Here is a 22806-nt window from a genome sequence, read left to right as displayed (position 1 = left end):
CCTTTCTAATCAATTAGCTTTAAGCGATAACATATTCAGAATATAAATTGATCAACACCACAAAAAAAATAAATTAATTAATTAGAAATCCCCTGTGCCCCTTGGTTTCTGTGGCTGTTGGCTTCTCTCATATTTATAACGAGCCCCTCATTCCCCTTTCCTCATCTGCTTAATTGCTTAACGAGGGCCTCGGTTCTGGCAGCCTTGATGCCTTAGGAAGCGTAAGAGGGTTCTCACACAGCTTCCACCCTCGCCGTTCGATGACGTTCTACGTCACATCAGCGGTAACTCAGGACGTGCTAAGTCCGCCGCTTAAGAACGTGGGTGGTGCTGGTGAACACTCCCAAGGTTAGGTTATTTGTAAAACATAAATACCCCCGAAAGCAGAAGGTTTGACAGCCGTCGCCGTAGCTCAGCGGTAGAGCACCGGACGCGCAATTCGGAGGTCGTGGGTTCGGATCTCACTGGCGGCATGTGGTTGTTTTTTCTTCTGCTTTTCTAATCAATGAGCTTTAAGCGATAACATATTCAGAATATAAATTGATCAACACCACAAAAAATTAATTAATTATTTAAAAATCCCCTGTGCCCCTTGGTTTCTGTGGCTGTTGGCTTCTCTCATATTTATAACGAGCCCCTCATTCCCCTTTCCTCGTCTGCTTAATTTTTCATATAAGTTTTTTTGAATAGCTAAATACTTTTATTGGTTATTACAGAAGGCCAGAGGATTGTAGAGGCTGTCGGAAAACATTTTATGTCAGATTCGGTGATAACACGGAATATACCTCACATAAAAGCATAAAAAAATTGGAAATTTGAAATTTTGTGCTCAAAAAGCTCCAAGGTGCACAGGCAAAATTTTTTACATAGGTTGTGGTGCATGAAAGAAAGAAAACAAAGAACATGTTAAAAATATTTCTGGTTAAAAATAATCAACACGGTACCAAGGAAAAACTTCCAAACCATGTAAGGTATCAAAAATGTCACTTGGCATTCGAAGCAAAAATACATTTAAAAAAATGCCTTTGCAAACCTTAGGCTTTTCCCAAGAATAAGAAAAGTTCTGAAATGGCATCAATTTTTGACTGTGAGAAATCCTTTATTTTTAAATTTTGCAACACTGCTGCACACAGAGCACGCCACAAGTAGTCTCCACTCCGGAGACCACAGACTAAAGTGAACAAGAATTAGAGGTATAATGGAAAGAGTGGAAGCTGCGGGGAACCAGTAAGATTTTTTTCTAACGAAATCTGTGGTGTGTGTGGTCACAAATAAATCTCGTCAGCTGCAAGCAGGTCTCTGAGAATGCAGTTCCTGAGCTTCTACATGCGGATTTTGCTTGTTTTGGATGATACGAATACTGTACAAACTCATGTAAGGGCCACACATTTTTTAATTCAGGCGTGACTTTTGAAGGTGTGGCCCCTACACAAATAAAAAAAACAACTTATAACCATACTTTTCTTACTTATCTAGTTCAAAACATGGTGTGTGGCTCATACACGGAGGTGGCTCTTACACGAGATTATACGGTATTTGTTGGGACCCTGTGAGATTCATATCATTGAAATTTCACTGTATATAAACCTAGTCGCGACTGATTCACTGAGTGCACCACCAATATCTGAGAATTGTCATAGAGCGTGCTCTGCAGCTTTAGCAAAGCGTCTCATAATAACAGCTACACTTGCCAATATTCTTGTTCTTTCTACCTACACACCAATAACCGCTCCCACATGTGGCGCATCCTCACAGCTGTCCACTACACTGTCGCCAGTTTTATTTATTGTGGCCCCCACATGGTGGTGCCACAGGGGAACACAAAAGGGCAGTACTACTCAAAATACGAACACATGTCTAAAACCAAGGAGTGACCTGTGCTGCCAAATGCTGAGAAGAGCCATTACTGTGCAGTGCTAAGCCACACGGCTTCATATGACACCGCACAGCCTAGCAAGCACTCTTCAACTTTCGGCCACAGATTGTACCGATGTTCCTACCACCAAAGCAGCCAGACTCGAGAGCTTCTCTGGCAAGGCTCAGTCACCTCAACGATCATGTACTCCAGGGGCACCTTAAGCTTGCCTTGGAAGCTCAGCAGCTGCGCAGCGCTAACAAAAGGGGTGGGAGAGAGAGTGGTGAATGGCAAAACTTGACACAAACTGCTTGTGGTAGGAAAGGACAGAAAAAACAAAGGCCAAAGAGAAGCCAAGAAATAAAATAGGTTCAAATAAAGGTACAAACGGGCAGGCTTTCCAGATGCCGCAAACCTACTGCACTGAGTCGGAGCTCCTAGGTTCGAACCCGGCTGCGTTTCGATGCAGGCGAAACGCTAAAGGCGCCCGTGTACTGTTCAATTTCAGTGCATGTTAAAGATACCGGGGTGGTCGAAATTATTCCCAAGCCCTTCACCACGGCACCTCTTTCTCTCTTCTTTCACTCCCACCTTCATCACCACCCTTATGGTGGGTTCGGGTGTCCACTTAGATGTGAGACAATTACTATGCCATTTTCTTTCCTCAATAACTAATTGCCTGGATTATGCGTGCATGTTTAATTTCTAGCGGTGGCAGCTATACACTTTTATGGTGGCAAAGCTCAATAGCATTTCAGTGCGCACTTGAAAAGCCCCCTTTCTCAAGTCGCAGCAGCATTACATTTCATAGCCGATGAACTAATGACTTGATGTGCTTGTGCTGGAAGAGCTGCTCTGCTATGTGATAGAAGTGCGGAACAATGGCTGCACGTCGACAGCGGACATGTTGCACGACTTCTTGTGGGATGAGTGTGCACCAGAGCACAGCACCAGCTCGGAGTCAGAAGACCGCGAGTGACAAGTGGACGTAGAATAAATGCCATTTATTCCCTGGTCGCTGTGTTTTTACATAAGAATTTTTTTTTCACATATCGCGTGCATAAGCTGCACCCCGAAAATTGGCCCTCGAATAAGGAAAAAAAAGTGCGACCCTTACACGCGTTGATACGGTATTAGCAAGACTCTGCTAGCAAGTGAAAACTTGTACTATCACACACATGTCCTACAGTAGGCAATACATTGCCTAAGCACAGTTCCTGAAGCAATGCAACCTCAGCAGTGCTGAAACGTTACCCATTCAGACTATGGCTCCTCCTTGGAGTGTGTCTGCATGTTATGTGTTGTGCATCAAAGCGCATTCATAAGCTTGAAGACCAAGGTGTTGTAAATTGTAAATTTTTCGGTTTAAGAAGACGAAGAGATACACAAGCTATTAGATATGCCGTAATGGAGGGCTCCGGCTTAATTTAGAGCACCTGGGGATCTTTGATATGCGTTTACATTGCACGCACAGCACTTGGGCACCTTTTGTGTTTCACCTCCATCAAAACGCGTCAGCTGCGGCCGGGATTGAACTCGGGACCTCCAGCTCGGTAGCTCAGTGCCCTAATCATTGTAGGTGTTGCAGGCCATATTGGTCTTGCCATAGAGTACACTGTGAACATTTAAGGTATCTAGAATGTGTAACAAAATCACTATGAAAGTAAGCATTTTTGCCCCTTGAAATCAGATGTCAGCATCTTTGGCTTTGGAATCTCTAAATTGATACTCAAAACTGAGTGCAAGCAAACCTGGCCCATTTTATGAGGCAGCACTCTACCTTATATTCACTTCTCTTATATCTCTGGTGTAAATTGCCAGCAATTGTGAATAATTTTGAAAATTTACATCTATTTCTGAAGGAGTTGCAAGGACTTAGGCACCTGATGTTAGACGGCAACGTCTTCCTTATAAAACTACTTTCAGCAGCAGAAAATTTTCTAAACACCTGTGTGAATTTATTACAGCAAACAAAAACGAACATGCAAGAGCCTGGTATAAATCAGTTCAGCTTATCAGAACAACACCGAAATTGCGCTTGTGCTAGAGCACGTGGATGCTGTTAATTTACCAGTAATGGATGCTATTAATTTACCAGTAACGAGAAGTAGTTTTTGGTGCAGATATTCTCAGCACAATAACTATCATTTAGAAAGCAGGAAACAAAAAGACGGTCGGCTTACCAAACTTTGCGGTCAGCATAGTTGCGGTCAAGAATTTGGCGCAGCTGTTCTTCAGCCAAGAAGCGCTCAATGGAGTGGGAACCAGGTAATACAGGGCCCTGAAAAACCACAATAAGTGAGCAGAGTTATTTTCTGCTGTGCTTTCCTCGGTTTCAAAATTTTGTTGGCTCCCAAGTATACATGTCCTAATAAGCCTTTCATCTGACTATTTTATAGATACTGCACGCTTTCACAGTCTAATGCAGTTGTAGGCCACAAGAAAACAAGTGAAGCAAGGGTCATAGGAAACAAGAAAATATGACGCAACTCATCATAAAGCAAACACAGCACACACTCAAACGAAAACAATGAAAAGGAAACAAAATGAATGATATGAGCAAAAACAAATGCAAGGAACTACGGCACACCTCATAGTCCATATGTTGCTTCTGGACAGTTGTTCCAACTTCTGATATAACCTGTATAATGGGGGAAGGAGTCAGTAGTTATAAGCACAGTCTGAAGCGTCACATCACTAAAAACCTCACAGCATGTCATGTGCACAGACGAGGGGCAGTGATCGCTTTCATAAACACAGCTTTAGATGTTTGTACTGCTGTTGGAAGTTACGGACGAACGCACGAGTTGGGACAAATTTCAGACACGAAAGAAAATCCACCGCTACAGAATTTCGCTGTGCCTGCCCTACGAAGGACCCGAAACGAAAAGGAGAAGACGGCAATAAAGGTAACAAAAATTCAAAAAACGGCCAAAGCAAGCATTTCGCTGGCGTTGGTTTTCCCTATAGTCGGTTACAACTTGAAAATGCAGAAGAAGCTCGGCTTTCCAATGCGCCTCAAAGTGGCATACATTTGCCAGCTAATCACAACAACCCCACGAGGTGACGTCGCACCCCAGTGAACTTCTTTCAGAATGGCTGCTCACGCTTCACAGTGTGCCGTCACCTTGACTGTTTGCTTAGCGTCGTGTTACACTGCACCGGCTAGTCTCACCGTGCACCGAGGCCTCACCGGCCAGTGACAACTGGGCAGCCATGCTTATTATTTCATGCCATTTTTTTATAGATGTCAGGTGGGGGTACACATGGCCAGTCTACATTAGCCACATGTGTAAGCATGCATTGCGTGTCGATGTCACCAATAACCCACGTTCACACAGATGACACTGCACACAGTGGCACGGAAGTGTCAAGTTCTCTAAAGCATGTCGCGTACTTGGCAATGTCTTGTTACTTCTGATATAGTGGTTGAAATAACAGCTCTAATTCCACTGAAGATAACTAATTTTATTTCAGCAGATGGTGCAAACCGCGTGCGTTCGATTTTTGCCAGGAGTTGATCGCTCAGCTGTTCCACACCAAGCTTTTATGGAACGAAACTTTTTGTGTTTCCGTTACCAACGACATACGCTCATGAAAGCATTCTGTAAATTCTGCAACTTCCTACTTGTCATTATGAGCACCTTCCAGGCATGGAACTTTTTCTGCCTAGCAGTTGTTCAAGAGACGCTTCCATCTGTCAGAGAGCCGGAAAGGCAGTAGAAAGTCCGTGGAGGCGAAGCCTCTGCTGCATTCACAAGTTGTAACCGACTATGGATAGTGGAGCCAAGAATCAACCTTGGAACTAGTAATATGTTTCATGTATCCACGCTACAGTGGCTTGTTTGTACTGAGAGGCATTTTTGCCTGCAATCAAAACGCCAGTTCTGATGGTTTGCGACAGAAAAGTCAGGGCTGCGGTGAATTTGGTCATGGGCATGAGCTCCTAGTTTTGAAGAGCAGTGCCATTTTCTTCTGCTTGCAGTCTCCAGAAGCTGTATGCCTCCCAAGCACTTCGCTGCTGCTTCTTCACTAATTCGGGGCAAAAGGACTCGGAAAAGGTGAGCTATGTGAACTATGATCACTATTCAAGTTTGTGCAGCGGATGATGTCCGCAACCAGTACAAGCTCTCAACAACGAGTCCACAACGTGTCACACTGCAGAGAATATCAGCTGTGCCATTTAAGACACTTTTAGCCTGAATTCTGATCCATTAGACCAAGTTTTAACGCGATAACATTAAGGAGCTCATGTCGCAGAAAATCCGGCGTCGCCATTGACCATGAGTGAAAAATTCATGAAATATCCCCGGAGAAGCAACCCAGGAGGTAGGTGGGCCATCTAGGTCACGTGACCTTGTGGCGTCATCGCAACCTGTTCACTGGATTGTGAGCAAACTGCACATCATGGCAGGTGGCAGTTAAATTAATGACTGGCCACAAAAGGTTGCTGGCAAGAGCAACCTGGATCGCACAAGTCTCATCATTGGCAGCATCTGATATCGAGGGCAGTGACGCATTGCACCAGGAGCGGTATGAGGACCCCCAGGGATCAATGAACGCTAATTAAGTGGAACATAACCAATTCTCCATATACGGACATTAACCCATTGGCTATTGCATCATATCCTTAAGGGGGAGCTAAGCGTCCCCTCCAATTTTTCGAATCCCCTTAGAATTTGAAGTAACATGGTTCTACTGTACATATTTCAGTGCAGAAGTGAGGTCTGAAATATTTAATTGTCGGTTGCAATGCGTTCGAAATTTCAGTTGCTCTTATACATTGGCTTTAAGGGGCATGCCATGGTGCCGCAAAAAAAGTAAGAATAATCAACCATGTCCAAAAAATCAGGTGTCTGAATGTTTGCTCCACAACATTAATCACATGCAAAGCTATTCGTGCAAGTGCGCACAAATTTTACTTCTAAATAAATTAAGAGTCAGTATTCTCAGCTTTTGGAAGGCGATATCATTAAGCAGTATTATGGTAACATTCAGCTCATAATCCTGGCTCAGTGCCAGTGGCTATAGGCAGTGGCCTAGTATACGCGGTTCAAAAGTTGGGTTTCGATGAAGGCGAAATTCTAGAGGCCCGTGTACTGTGCGATGTCAGTGCACGTTAAGGGGACAGGGTAAGCAAAAAATCTGAAAAATATCAATCTTTAGTTTTTTGCTAAATATGAAATTACATTCTTTTCTGCATCGTTTGATGTATCCCACTTGATCTTGGGCAATTTATATCAACCTGAAAAAGCTATCTGAAAGCAAAGCGGTCAGCGACACACCCCTTTACCAGCGATATGTTTTTTTCCGTTTTTACTAAAACCAAAAAAAAAAACTCGAAATGTCGAAAAGAGAAAGCTCTCTGGCAACCATCCAGAACCCAAACGAGTCCTTCAACAACGTCGTATGGGAGTGTGCTCAAAAAAATGTCTTTGCGGGCCTACAGACAATGAAGATTGCTACATTAGATGCTGTTCTGACCTTCAATGATGGCACCATCGCAAGAACTAAAGTTCTTGGGGCATGTGGACTAAGTCCGGGCAGCAACACTGTCCGCTGGCTGACGCAAGTCGATCGGCGTCGAGTTTACTTTGCTGATCGAGCTACGCAGCAAGTCACAAAACAGGCACGAGAAGCTAAACGGCAGGAAAAGAAGCACCAAGCTGGTCTACATGATAACTATGGAGCTGGTGCCTACTGCATAAATTGGTCAAAATGAGTTGGCTAACTCGAAATCTTGGGATTGAAGGTTTTGTTTACTTTAAACTCAGTTTTCTCAAAACAATATTTTTTGTTACGTCGGTACCATTATTTTCTAAAAGACAATAGATATCAAGCTGATTTTCCTGTGTATACAGTAAATATATGTGGTAATTTACTGTACCAAAATCATCAGCGTGCAAATAATATTGTTTGTTTAAAAAAATATATACTAAATTTGGTCAAAATTAGGGTGTAGAAAGTAAAAAAAATTACTAATAATTTAATTTCTTGTATACTAAAATAATTTTGGTACAGCGGCTAGAAGATAAAATTCTGAACAAAATGACATAAATATCTTGCTGCTATCTTTATTAGTTGCTGAGAAAAGTGTACCACAATATGCCCAAAAATACATGGGAAAGATGGGGCTTACCCTGTCCCCTTAAAGAACCCCAGGTGGTCGAAATTTCCGGAGCCCTCCACTACGGCGTCTCTCATAGCCTGAGTTGCTTTGGGACGTTAAACCCCATAAACCAAACCAAAAGTTGGGACACAGCCTCCACTAATAACCGACCTCGGGACAGTCTGTGTAGTCGAAGAGGCGGAACACGACGGTCGGGAACGGGTAGGAGAAATGTGGCTGGTGGGGTGGTGGGCTCAGAGTGGGCAGGTTGTGCTACAGGGCCTCGCACAGGACCCCGTCAAAGGCCAGGTAGGGCCGCACCAGGTGGCGCTCCACCCACTTCTCCGAACGCAGCTTCGACACCTGCGCCCAGAGGCAGTCCAGACCCTGCAATGCACACAGAGAGAGAACGATCAGACCAATACGGCACCCATGCATGGCACAGGGGCATTTGCTTCAACAAAGCCTATTAGAATCAGAATTTCCTTACAAGTCGAAGTCCCAAAGACCTCCTGAACAAAGAGAAGGAAATTAACAGCAATTGCAAACCAGATAATACAATATGTTGAATTTGGTAATAACAGTCCAAAATGCGTGTTACCGCGAGTACTGATATTGATGAATTGAATTTAATGGTGCAAGGGCAGCGCAGACATGGGAGTCAGTAGCCCATTTTTCCAAGCATTTTAGCTAGCAGAAGGCCAAGGGAAAGCTTTTATCCCCTGAAAAACCCTACACTTCTCGATCTCGATCTTTTCAGCTGATCACGCATCCTTTCTAGGTGTAGTACTTGACAAACATCTTAAATTTCAGACCCACATTACATCCATTTCACGAAAAATGGCATGTGGTATTAGAGTACTAATTCATCCACTCCCATATTCAGTATTGCATTTCATCTTGGGGAAACACATATCATTCGCTTTTATCATCTCTGCAAACTATTCAAAACCAAGCCATTCGTATTTTAACTTACAGTCACTACTCTGTAAATGCGCCTCGTCTGCTCCTATCCCACAATATTTTGTCTGTGCGCAAAATAATCGAATACAAATTATGCACCATTATGTACAAATCTGTTAAAAAGCTACTTCCTTTTTCGCTAACTACCGGTGAACAAATTCCGCGTCGCAACGACACACGCTTTGCTGATCACAATAACTTCTTACTCCCTAAACCTAACACTAATTCTGGTAAACAAACAGTTTGTTTCTCCACTACCACTTTATGGAACTCATTACCTATTACCATTAAGCACTCATAAAATATCTGTGCCTTTAGATCCGCTCTTCGTCAGTTTTTACAATCCCTCTAATAGTATTTCTCATGGTAAATGGTACTAGTTTTGTAATTTATATCACTCTATGATTTTTGTTTTGTGTTCTGTATGCTTTTAGGTGTGTAATCATATTTAATTCAAATAAGTTTTTGCATTATTTCCTGTATCTCACTTTCTTCTCTTTACTGATGCCAACATCTTTATAATTTTTGCATCTGCTGCCCAATATTTATTCTTACAATTGTTCTTACAGGTGGTCCCGTCCACAGTCTCTGACTTTGGGACCTCCTTCTGTTTTCCAGTGTTTTTTATTCTTCTTGTACCATAAACATGCAATACACGAACCTTGAACATTGAACTTCCCTGGGGAGGGGGGCTGTAATGCACTCAAACCACTAGCCCCTCCACTGCAGACGCTACTGCTGTAGAAGTGCAGCCTTGAATATTCATAATATAGTCACCTGTTAGCTGCCATAACCCTACGCTATCTACAAAGAATGGCTGGGTTCAAATTTTCCTACAGCATCAGGTAGGCTGAATTGGCTGCAGTGCTTTAGAATACCCCCCCGATGTCGATCTGTGCCAAACCTAAGAGAGAAAAAAAAAGAAGAGGGCACTAGCTGCACTGCCGCTCCCCTATACTACTTGCCTCTACACATACTAGTCAATAATACATCCCATCAGCACACACGGTTGGCAACTACGGCAGCTGCTGTCCACATGGAATGACCAACGTAACACTGTCCATGCCAGCATACTAAGATTATCTGCAAAACATGCAGGCCAAATGACGGAAGACCAAAGAGAAAAGTCAAGCAAGTGAAGACCAAACCTCCACTTGAGCATCGCTAGAGGGCTACAGGAAAGCTAAGCAACTTTCTTAACCCTTTGAAGGTTTTTGCCGTATATGTACGGCGGCGGTTTTCTGCCCCGCAAGGTCTTTGCCGTACGGGTACAGTTTCGATCTTCCGTTTGAAATTTTGCGCCAAAAGAACAATGCGTGCTCACTGGGGGGTGCTGCCACCTCTTAGGACTTACAAGAAGTGTTTGAATTTTGTGCTGCCTTCTTACGAAGATAAGCAGAACTTATGTCTAGCTTTAGCGCTGCGGCACAGACTGCGGCAACACCCCTTTTGTAGCTTTGGTTTCGCCGCGTGATCGCAACGGAGTCGCGCGAAATTTGAGTTTTCTTTTTGTCAGCACTATCTTGCAGGGGCTGCCGAAGTTGATTTCTATCTTTACTGGCGCTGCTCTTAGCTTGCTTATCACCATTGCTCGCGAGGTATTCTCGCCCTCTGTGGCAACGCGCCTACGCGGTTTCAATTCCGCCGCGGGATCGCAACGGAGTCGCGCGAAACGTGTTTTCTCTTTTTGGGCACTCTCTTGCAGAGGCTGCGAAAGTTGATTTCTATCTTTATTGGTGCTGCTCTTAGCTTGCTTATCACCATTGCTATTCTATTCTATTGAACATTTTCCAGTTGTGAGTGATGCTGTCTCCAAAGTACTGTTCCTAATTTTTTTTTACTATTTATTCTCGATTATATACATTTTGTAGATTCAAGATCCGCAGTAAAGTAATTTGACCACCTGGGAAAGTTTTCTTCAAAATAATTCGACCCTCAAAGGGTTAAATACACTTTTTTAAAAGACAAACTCATCCTACCAATTTGGGACTCAAAACCCAGCACCACCGCCTCACCAGAACAGTGAGGCTGAAGTAGCCAGAAAGCGGTCGGGCGAAGTTGCTCCGATCAAAGTCTTCTTCATTCCAACCAAGTAGAATAAAAGAATAATGCCCAGTTTTCCTTAGCAGCCACAAGACTGAGCTTTGTTATTCCCACACCACCTTACAGCATTTTCGCAGAACACGACATTGGTAAATGACTGCTGCTGCCCTTGGCACAGACTCTGCAACCAGCAGCGGTGATCCAAACACAAAACGCTGGCATGCGGGAAGTGTGGGGCCTACAACTCACCTCTTCCTGGGCATGAGGAACTTCAGCTTGCCAGACACGCAGTGCTGGGGCATGCCTCTTCTGACGCTTGCTGCATTCACATGCACACCAGGTATGAAGTGAGGCAAGCCATTAAATAAAACAAGGATACAAGTAAGAGCTTCCAAACCCTTGCATTGACTAGTCAGGTGCAACTAAATCAATGCAGCATGAAGAGCACAGAAATGACACCCACTTCTTTTGATATGAATTTTAAATAGGGGTGTAAGGATATTGAAATTTTCAAATATGAATATGAAAAAAAAAATTCCTTCAAATATTAAAATATCTGTTCGGTATGAAAAATATCTTCAGAAAAACATAGTCAAATGTTGTTGGCCTTAATTTTTTTTTAAATATTCCATGGTCTTTGCAACCAAAGTATACAAAAAAACTAGACTGACTCAGTACGAAATAAAAAAGTACACAAGACTTGCGCAGGAATGTACACTGATTAGACAGAGTAACAGCGCGCTACTTGCAATGTGGTCATGCAAAAAGAGTGACAAAATCAAATTCATGATTTGACGCTCATACTGGCAACTTAAAATACAATGACGGGTAGTAAAGCCTCATTAATTTGTACTTCAATGGACCAGAGAAATATGCCCGAATTGTCCGAAGGTCGAGCTGTAACTGTCTCTTTCCCTCAGAAAAAAAAATAAATAATAATAATAATAAAAATGCAAAAGAACCTTTTAATAATCGTCAAAAAAAAAACCGTCAAACTGGTTAAAAAGGAACAAAAGTATGATTTTCGTTATGCTATGTTAAAATATGGGCCAAGGAAACAAGCGCCTACTGTAGAATCTAGTATTTCTTCCATATATATAAGCTGACAGAAAATGCTTTTTAAAGTGTGGTGAACAAATTTCTCCAGAGAAATAATGAGCACGAATTAGTGCAGCACCACAGAAGCATTTACTTGTCTTTTTTCATTTCTTTTTGCCAAACAGCATCACACTGCATTGAACATAAAAATACATAAAATGCTATATTTAAAGGAGTGCAATACTGCTTGGCAGAAGGAATTGAAAAAAAGATAGGGAAATCCTTCAATGGTACTGAACTAATTAATGTACAGTATTTCTGCAAAATCTGTAGTCTATCTCGTCCTCCAGAGTTTAAGCAAGCATGAAATGCATTGCACAAAAGGCATAGCACATTCCAGGACAGTGAGTGGTGATAGAGTACTCAGATATTGGCCAGGTCCTTTGGCAGCTGAACACGCCCTTTTCCTGAACACGTCGCTCAAGAGGCTGCGGAAATGGCCCGAGTTGTTTAAGGCACCAGGGAACAAGGTTGCTCTGCCTGTGTTGCCCCTGGCTCAAAGCCAGCTCAAGGATACATTACGGTAAGCTTTTTCCTGCTGGATACTAGTCAGATGTGTAATGTTTCACAATGTTTGAGATAAGTTCTGCTTCACGTTTGCACTCATGTTTGGCTTGAGCTTCACCACGGTTCCTGAACAATGTTCCACCTTAGTTTGCCAAGAATGGGAGCTACAGGTATTTCATGCTTAAAATGCTACGAAGTGTGCCGACTGCATAAACCTTCAGCCTAAAGTTCCTTCACATTTTACACTTAGCAAGCTACACACCTGATATAGTCATCAATGTGACGCATGATTCTGTCCAGTTCTTGGTCCTTCTTCTCATAGAGTTCCCGTCCAACCTGTAGCAAAAAACAAGTGAAAGATGAGCAGAATGAACACCAAGTTCAAGATTATTTTGAAGCGCAAAATGCTTCACTTCCAATTCTTAAAATGAGTATAGTAGAATGCTTTTTAATGCATTCATGGCCGACATGTTCTCCCGGAGGTTGTGAGAGAGGAGCCCCCAAGAAAAGAAACACCCGCAGACACCCAGGTAATAGTATTCGATGTACAGTCAAACCTCGATATAACGAATAGGGATATTACAAATTATTTTTTATATCAAATTATTTACTTTATATATCTCACATGGTTGGCCACAAAGCAAATATATCTAATTCCCCAGCATCAAGCAGAGGCCGCTCGGATGGCAGATGGCAGACTTTGCCGCGCAACACAAGGTTTGCGTTTTTTTATCTCACACTAGCGTTCGTATCTCGCACTTGCCAACAGCGCCACAGAAGATATAGCAGCGTGGAGAATTGATAGCCAGGTGGTCAGCACAAGTTCACGTCTCTCACATCCATTGACAGTGCCTAGGAAGCAGTGGCATGGACAGCTATAGCCTTGCAGTAACTGTCCTTCGCTTGTATTGACTGTCACGCAGAGGTGGTGAAAACATTGACAGCTTTTGGTGCAACGTCCTGTTTCTCCGTCAGCCCGGCTGTTACGCTGGGCAGCCACTCCAGCAGATGCGTGGCCTGCCATCATTGTGCGCTTGCGGTGCTGCGCGGGGAAGAGAATCTAACTGGTGCTCGGCGTTATACAGCTTCTCAAAACAGCACTAAAAATTGAAGGAGACACTGAAGCTCCACCTAAATGTTTGGTTTGGTTTATGGGGTTAAACGTCCCAAAGCGACTAAGGCTATGAGAGACGCCATAGTGGAGGGCTCCGGAAATTTCGACCACCTGGGGTTCTTTAACGTGCACTGACATCGCACAGTACACGGGCCTCTAGAATTTCTCCTCCGCCGCGACCGGGATCGAACCCGCGTCTTTCGGGTCAGCAGCCGAGCCCCATAACCACTGAGCCACCGCGGCGGCCAGCAGCGCACATCTGTCGCTACCGCCACGTAGCTTAACTCTTAAAGCACGATTGAGGTGTCCACTGTTCCAAGAGGGCAGTTCTACGCCCACCTAAAGGGTATGACGCGAAAGCGTAATGGGTTAACTGCCATACACGCAGGAGGTCATTCTCTACTTTGCATTCGTAGATCCCTGTGAGTCCTCATGCCCCTCCTGGTGCAGGGAAGCAGCATGTAAATGATGAGTCACTGCCCATCGATGGCAGGTGCTCCATGCTGTGGACCATGTGTGGCCCAGGTTGCTCTTCTCAAGCAACCAATCATTAACTTACGGTGGGCAGTCTGCTCGTCACGCTTGTGATTATTCGCCCACAACACCAGCGCTAGATTTTCTGGGTAACGCCTTTAATGCTGTCGCGTTTCTTTAGTAAGGGTCCCGTGAATTGCCATCCCTTTCACTGAGTAAATTGCGCTGCTCTTGCATATCTTTTTGATAAAATTTTATTCTTTGAAGTTCAGCTATGCCAAACTGTTTTGCAATTTTTACCTGTTCACTATAACAAGGTCTGACTGTACCCTTTGATACGTCATTTTCACACGATGCATTTTTGAACTTTGAACAGAGAAATCAAGTTTCAGAAAAATAAAATGAGTCACATAGTCTACAAAGAAGGACAAATGTCTTTGTAGACTCAACGCAAAGCTTTAAATGATTACTGTGTTGGTCACACAATCATAAGAGATTGCATCTGTTGACATTCAGGCTGTATGCTTAGCCACGTAAAAACTCAGCCTTTTCTCGATTTCGCACTTCTGAAGGTTCCAAATGTGGCATAGGCACACACTTTCACAACTTAAGTAATTACTTTAAAAGACCAATACCAGTTAATATTCAGATAATCTGCATAATTCTCTCAGTTCAGCATCACACACAGCAAACAATACTATACAATAGCAGTGAGCACTGCCCTAAACTTAGTTGAAATCAATTCTGAAAAATCTTCCGTAACCAAAATATTCACACAAGCCAAAGTTTACTGTTTGTACTCAGCCAAATGACATGCAGACAAATCTGTAAGAACACTTACCCATGGCAAAGCAGTCAGCACAGCATACACATACCAATCTGAGCGAACCTGCAGTTTTCCAAAAAGAAAGTGGCAATGAGTCAATAAATGAGAATGATGACTGACAAAATGGTACACAGGAATGAATTAATGTTCACCTGTGGCTACAACCATGGCGAGCAACTTGAGCATCCCAAATGCAATGCATGTCGTGATGTGCCAAGCAGTGTTTGAGTGGCTTACCTGAGGTGTGTTTTCCTCCAGGGTGACCTCCAGCATGCTCTCAAAGAGACTGACGACTGAGCCAACCGAAATGACATGGCAGTTAACAAGGTCGGCAAAAACTCGTACCTAGAACAATGAAAGCGCATTGTTTTCAGTATGGCTTTCATAGGGAAGGGAGGTAAATCCACAACTTACGATGATCCTCGCATCTTCAAACTTGCACTCCTTGAGCCGTTCCTTGTAACTCTTCACCAGAAGCTCCAGAAACTGCACGGCACACAAAGGCATTTCAATGCACGCATCTAATAAGGCAAACGCAGTATGGCAAGCCACAGGCACATAGGATTTGACCATCTGGTAAGAACCATTCAAAGATGAAAATTTCCATTGCGGCAACTTCTTAAAGGGACAGTGAGGAGAGCACTATTAATATTTTTTTATAGCAAAATCCGATAGTTCAGCTTGTCATGGCTTTGTTGCCACTTGGCCGGCAGCGAAAGATGCATTTATTTCTAAGAAATTTGGATTCGAAGTTGAAAAAGTTTTTCCCACCGCTCTCATTCAAACTTGGGATTCTCCTATGACGACACAGGACTAAGTAACGTGAAACATGACGTAACGCAGACTCCGTGATTTCTAGCGGCCAGCGCTCCCCAACAGCAGCCGAAACGAAAGCTACCGCAGGCCGCACGTTGAAGGCATCTATCGGCTATTGCGGCCATCGTTACAGTCGCTTCGGTTACGTTTGCACTGGCGTTTTGACAGCGTTACGATGGATCTCGTTCTCGAAGTCGTCAATGAAGTTCTCGCAAATAGACACCTTTAGCATACCGTGTACCTTGTTACTGCTAGCGGAATACCGGGAGCCCCCCTAACGCCGGTGAGCAGGCGCTGATTGGTCCCGATGCTTCAGGAGCGCGCGTAGCTGCCGGGCACGTGGCGCCATCTGGCGACGTCAAGGAGATTTGCGCTTGCATTGGCTGCGCCTCAGTGATTTGTGGCTTCTCGGGTCCTAGACTTGCTAGAACCATTGGTTCTAGCAACACTGTTTTGTCCTATGACGTCATCACGCTTGTACTTGCGAGTTTGGCCTGTGGCGGCGATACCTGTATTTTGGTTCTTGCTCTTTTCTACGTTACAAGAGCTTTGTTGTCAGTATCAGTGGCGTTTCTGTAATCAGGAGCTGGTATTCTGCCGATACAAGCCAACTTCAATTTCTCCTCAGTGTCCCTTTAATGTCTTAAATGACAAGGCAGTGCGGTGAAACAGATTCCATGCTGACAGGCTTCAGTGGAATGACAAGTACCAAAGGACTAACCACATAAAACACTGGCTAAATTATGTTCCATTTCATGCCTGTTCGCACTCATGATTGAAAATTACTGGAAGGCACCACCATACACAGAGGAAACAAACCATAGGGTTTGTTAGTCTAAGCAATTTTATGTGCCACTTAAACGCAATAACACAACATCAGCTGATGTCCACTTATGCCTAAGCAGGCTGAACATTGTGCAGTGCATGCTCACCTCTCCTCCAAAGTTGTAGTTTCGAGCATTCAGCAGACCAATTAGTGTTGTATAGATTGTTGTCTTCTCTGGCATGTAGATGGCACTGCAGATGGAAAGTGCGTAAGCATCAGCCATAAGATTTTTCCTCCATAATGCACACAGTCTTGGACAGAAAATAAGCTGCAAGCAGTTGACAACTGAAGCACTTTTCAATGTGATACAACATGCTGCCCTGAGCTAAAATTCTATCCCTCAGAGCAATAGCTGACATGCACAAGTCATCAAATCTTGATTTTAAAGAAGCAAGCTACTTGGTGGACCTTATTTTCTCTGTGTCTAGTTACACAAAGAAAATGCAGGGAGTGAAATAAAACTACTGACTACACAATTTCCGAAATGGTGCACTGCTGCGGCAACCGCTTCGGAGTAGCGCAGGAGCTATAAATACCTAATATCAACAACTGTAGATTCTGAGCAGCTATTCAGGAAAAAAACTGAGAACTTAGGTGTGTACATTAAAACTCAACAGTTCTATAGAATATCTGCCACTGCAGGCGTTATCAAACAAAATCACCTACTATCCCAAGCTTGACAGTCTGAAAAATGAGGAATTTCCTATTTGACAAACAATGCCCTCAATGTTCAGCTTAGCTGTTCTAACATCTCAGTGAACCATAAGACTAGAAATGCAACGCCAAGCTTAGGCCAAATAAAAACTAACTACTAAGATATCAGATACTAGGACAATGAGGCCTAGATATACCTTTGAAGGTTTAGCTACCATTTGTGCACAGCTACGCAATAATGAATAGACGGCTACTTGCCCCTCAAAGATTACAGGTTGATTGCAAAGCATGCCCTTGCACAAATAGCACAGGTTGCCATAAAAAAGAAAACTCCACCTCTCAAGCAAATGCAGCTGATGTTATTCATGCTGATGTTATTCAGCCAGACGAGCTCCCATTAATGCGCATATGAATGTTAGCCAAACGATGAAAACAAACACAAACAAAAAACAAAACTGTGCAAAAACCACCAGAACTGCTACAGAACCAAAAAAAAACAAGTTTTTGTCAGCATCAGTTTTGCATAATAGAAAGATTAGATAATGTGCTTGGGTTGAAAAGGCAGCAAAGGCTAAAAAAAATTTAGGGGGGCATTTTGTTAACCTAAAGTGTGGTGAGGCAAAAGCGTTTAGCGCGGTGCTGCTGCTTATGTCACTGATGTGCGGTTAAGATGTTAATTAAGTACACAGTTGTTTGTGAATCTTAAATGCTGAGACACTGGAGGGCGTTTGAAAGGCATCCGTCTGATTCAACGCCTTTCTGCAAACACTCACCAGCGTCCTAGACAAGGAGAACAACACATGTGTTGGTAGGAAGTAGCGTAGCCATTAGCACGCTCGGCTGCGGAACGGTAGGATGGTGGTTCGAATCCGATTGTGCACAAAGATTTTTTTTCTGGTCTGGCAAGAAAAGCGCGACACCTCTGCTGACAACCTTCTGTTGACAACAATGAGGCATTAAATGTTTTCGCCTTAATATGCTGCACAGATAGTTCTTAGTTATTTTGTCGTGTTTGCAACCCACGTTCACTGTAGGCAAAGAGGAAAATACGTTCGCCACCCTCTACTCAAAGCCTGAAACACCTCTTAAGCCCAGGTAGTAATGAAAGCTACCCGTTCACAACATCTGCATTTGTTCCCACTTCGCACAGCAGCGTTTTAAATAGGGCCGAATATGCAATGAGATCGAGCACATTAATTACATAAAAACAATGCTTGTACCATTCCACCAAAATGTTCAAGATGTTTCCCTTGTAACTTGGAAGGTCTGCATCCAACATTCCAGCCAATCCTTCCAGATTGCTCTCCAGTGATGATGTGCTCTGTGAAGTACAAATATATATAAAAAGAATGACCACTGATGGTCACAAACACTAATCACATCCATCTGTCACCAGAGGCAGTAATTCCCAGTGTAAAGTTGCTTTTAAGAAGGCAAATACAACTATAGATATGCAGGCAGTTTTCAAATATCAGTGCCACAAGAATTGTGCATGCACTGTGCCAGTGCATTTTTAAAGGAGCTCGGCTACTGACCCGAAAGACACGGGTTCGATCCCGGCCACTGCAGTAAAATTTCTATGGAGTGAGTGAGTGAAAAACATTTATTGTCCAACAGAATGAGACTAACTCATCCAGACCTCCCCCATCCTATACCCTCAGTTGAGGGAGGAGGATCAGGAGAGAGCCGGCCGCATGGGGTAGTTGCGTCAGATGCTGGCCAGGATCTCTTATATCCCGGCGGCCTCTTCAGCCAGTCGGACGGCGGTGATCTGGAGCTCAGGGTCCGAGCTCCGGAGCAAGGTCTCCCAGGCGTCTCTACTATTATTGTTGTTTGCCCTGCCTGAGGATTGGCTACACTCCCATATTAAGTGGTCGAGGGACCCTCTCGCTCCGCACTTCTTGCATTTATCGTCTTCTATTTCAGGAATTATGTGTTTGCATAGAATTGGGTGTGGGTAGATATCTGTTTGTAGACGCCTCCACGCCACCGCCTGTTGATTGTTGAGTGTTATGCTAGGCGGGGTAAAGTACCTGCTATGTTGTCTGTAATATTCTGTAACTTCTTGACAGGCGATTAGTCGCCCTTCTCTCCCGTGATTTGGAGCGGTGGACCGTCGTGTGCAGCTCGGTGGTAGAGATCTCGAGCCACCTCGTGGGCCGCCTCGTTGCCACGGACAGATTCGTGCGCGGGGGTCCAGATTATATTGATTGTTCTATTCACTGTCGCTTGTCTTAAAATTTTGGCAGCGAGGGGAGAGACTCTCCCTCTACCAAAATTTTGGAGTGCAGCTTTGCTGTCGCTTATGACGTATTTAGCTTTGGAACCGACAAAAGCTAGTGCTATTGCGACCTCCTCCGCCGTCTCAGTGTTTGTCCCTAGGATAGTTGCGGCCGTAATGAGGCTACCCGCTCCGTTCACTACCGTGACGGTAGTGTACTGACTATGTGTATCACCTGCTGCGTCTACGTAGGCGACCTCCTCCTGAGGCTTGTCACCGTAGATGCGGTCTATCACCTCTGCCCGTTTTTGTCTTCTTTCCTTGTTTATTTCTGGGTGAATGTTCTTGGGTAAGGGGGGAATCCTGAGATTGCTCCTAATCTCCATGTCGATATCCTCCCTCTGTCTAGCTCCCCTGTCTGTTTTGAGTCCGACTTTGGCTAGTGTGGCTCTTCCCGCATGTGTTATGCTGAGTCTCTCTAGCTGTTATGTATGGACTGCTTCTGCGATCTCTGTAAGCGTGTTATATTGCCCAGTGATAGGAGTTTTTCCGAGGATGTGCACATGGGCAGGCCTAGAGCTTTCTTGACGCACTTCCTTATGAGAGCGTCGATTTTGTTCCTCTCTGCTGCTTTGAGATTTAGGTATGGCGTGGCGTAGCTGACTCTACTTATTATGAAAGCTTGTATGAGCCTAAGTAGGTTTTTTTCTTGAAGACCGCCTCTTTTGCTCGATACACGTTTGATGAGATTGAGGGTCTGCATCACATGGCTCTCAAGCTTTTTGATGGTTATCATGTTTTTTCCATTTGACTGCATATAAAGGCCTAGGATTCTGATTGTGTCCACTTTGGGTACCTCCTTTCCTCCTACAGAAATCTGAATTTCCGAGGGTGGTTTGTTCCTCAGAGCCTTACCGTTATATATGAATATTTCAGATTTTTTGGGCGAACATTCTAAGCCCCTTTCTTCTGCATACGTCGAAATTATATTGGCAGCTGCCTGTAGGGTTTGATTAATCTCTGCATAACTTCCTCGGTTGATCCATAGATTAATGTCGTCCGCATACAGGCTATATTCTAAGTTTGGGTTGCCAATTTTCTCAAGTTCGCCCAGGAGTTCTCTCATGGCCATGTTAAAGAGAATGGGTGATAGCACCGACCCTTGAGGGGTTCCCTTGCTTCCCAGCTTTATTTCCCCGGATTTAATCTCCTGGAAGCTCATGCTCGCAGTTCTATCTGTGAGGAAGTCTCTGATGTAGCGATAGGTTTTGTGGCCTACTCCGACGTGGCTGAGTCCTTTCAATATTGCCTCATGTTTGACGTTATCAAATGCCTTTTTGAGATCGAGAGCTAGGAGGTGAAATTCTGGAGGCCCGTGTACTATGCGATGTCAGTGTACGCTAAAGAACCCCAGGTGGTCAATATGGCATCCCTCATAGCCTGGGTCACCTTGGGAAGTTAAACCCCATAAACTAAACTAAACTTTTAAAGGAGTATAGACACTAGATTTTGGCTGCATGTGTTCTTTGCAATGATGCATAAGGCATTAGTATAGATGGATCACCACATGGTATTCACCTATAACATCTAAAAAATTTATAATTGAATTTCTTCTGCCATGCTATTTTGGTTACATTTCAATAGCCGAATGATGGCTGCGACATCAATGCTTAGCAACAGTTCACGTTAGGAATGAAAAAACTACGACAGCATCGCTGCTTCTTCATAAGTTGTCATTATGCCCCTTGGAGCAGGCTGGTTTTAGTGTTGTCATGAATTAAAACGACAAAGCAGTGATTATATCGCAGTTTTTTACTTCCTCACGTGACCTATACTGAACACTGACATCACGGCCATCATTCGGCTGTCGAAAGGGAAACAACACAAGAGAACAAATTCAATTATGAATTATTTAGCGGTTGAAGACAAATACCACATGATGATCATGTACACCGATGTCTTACATATAATTACAAAGAAGAAAACACTTATCGAAAAATTTGATGTCTATACTCCTTTAAAGAAGATTACCAAGATCCACATATTCCAAATGCTGATGCAAACAAGACATGATAATCAGGAGCAAAACTAATCTAAACTAAATAAATGGTACCCACATTTTTTTTACAAACTAAGCTTCTTGTTCATGCTGTAGCTGCACAGGTCAGGCTACAAGTCTTTTGCACCATCAATGATGCAGAATGACTGTGTCCCCTGGCTCCGTCCTACACTTCTACGTGGTTCTTTTATATGCCTCATTACAGCTAGGCGTAAGACGGCCCATCTTTGGGCCCCATACGCGGCTGCATGTGCAAATGCAACTACCAGATAACGACCCCAGACAAAGAGTGATGAACTAGGCAGCTGAGAGAATTTGATCACACATCGTAACACAGCTGTAGGCTGGCCCCAGTCTTCGAGTCACGCTTTATGCATTCAGCAGCTGCAATCACGGGGATGAATATAAGGTACCTCGTCTTTTCAACGTCAGAGCACGGCAGGCTGTCGAATGCCTGTCAGCTGCCACTTGCAGTCAATGCAAGGTATCCTGCTTTATTCTAACGCACTCCGAATCGACAACACCCAGCAGTAGACGGCATGGCTCGTTAATTAAGGCTGACGTACTTTAATTATAATCCATCACAATGGCAGCCTAATTTAAACGTTGAAAGGAAAGCGTAAGCGACCTGTAGCTCGACGTTTAGCTCACTATGTTCCGGTCATAGTCCAGCGCACTTTAAAAGTAGTAAAGAGTAAAAGAATACACAGGGTGAAAACTGAACCGAACTGCAGGCACGGTGAAAATGGAGCACTCACCTTCTCACCGACCCTCTCGATTAAAGATTTCAGCCGGTCCTCGATCTCCCTGGGCTCTGAACTGACCCTTCGTCGCTTGCGAATGCGGAAATCTGAAAATCAACGAGAACTTAGTAGCGGCAACCATGTTCTGAACCTTGAAGGGACTTGAGAGGAATAGATGAGCCACTGAAATAAGGTATGAGTTCAAAAGCTGTTTGGCAGAAATAAACACACGATGCCAAAGGTGCAGTGAGCGACGGTCAACACATGCCGGCGTTTGCACGTCAAATAAGCACGATGGGCAAAGACGCTAGCGACGGCCCAAATGGCAAAACATTAATCTATCTTTTTCAGGACAACTCTTACCATCCTCATCGTCGTCTTCATAGGCTCATCTTCGGCTCATACTGAAGCTGCCGCAGTTATATTAGCAAAAGCAGCTACTCTGCTAATGCTCGTCCACGCAGGAGACCGAAATAAGCGACGCCATAGTGACCCAAG

The 22806-nt window shown here is 43.8% G+C and overlaps 1 non-coding gene and 1 pseudogene across 2 annotated transcripts in view; one reads left to right on the top strand and one right to left on the bottom strand.

Annotated features, from left to right (window-relative positions):
- The window catches only part of LOC149354626 (nuclear cap-binding protein subunit 1-like), a 48326-nt pseudogene that overhangs the window by 23673 nt on the left and 1847 nt on the right, over positions 1–22806 (bottom strand). Inside the window, exons 2-12 of the transcript XR_016289339.1 lie at positions 22324–22415; positions 18506–18606; positions 16738–16822; positions 15404–15475; positions 15227–15334; positions 15005–15052; positions 12838–12911; positions 11220–11289; positions 8136–8351; positions 4039–4136; positions 2048–2111 (exon numbers count right to left, since the gene is read on the bottom strand). The product of XR_016289339.1 is annotated as a nuclear cap-binding protein subunit 1-like (transcript). The remainder of the gene's footprint in view (positions 1–2047; positions 2112–4038; positions 4137–8135; positions 8352–11219; positions 11290–12837; positions 12912–15004; positions 15053–15226; positions 15335–15403; positions 15476–16737; positions 16823–18505; positions 18607–22323; positions 22416–22806) is intronic.
- Positions 402–473, top strand: TRNAA-CGC (transfer RNA alanine (anticodon CGC)). Its single transcript has one exon. It is a non-coding gene; the product is annotated as a tRNA-Ala (tRNA).

Source organism: Amblyomma mixtum, chromosome 3 (genome assembly GCF_055824585.1).
Source record: "Amblyomma mixtum isolate Tamu chromosome 3, ASM5582458v1, whole genome shotgun sequence".
NCBI lineage: Eukaryota > Metazoa > Arthropoda > Arachnida > Ixodida > Ixodidae > Amblyomma > Amblyomma mixtum.
Note: the sequence above shows the minus strand (reverse complement) of the source record. Positions and strands in the feature narration are given on the sequence as shown.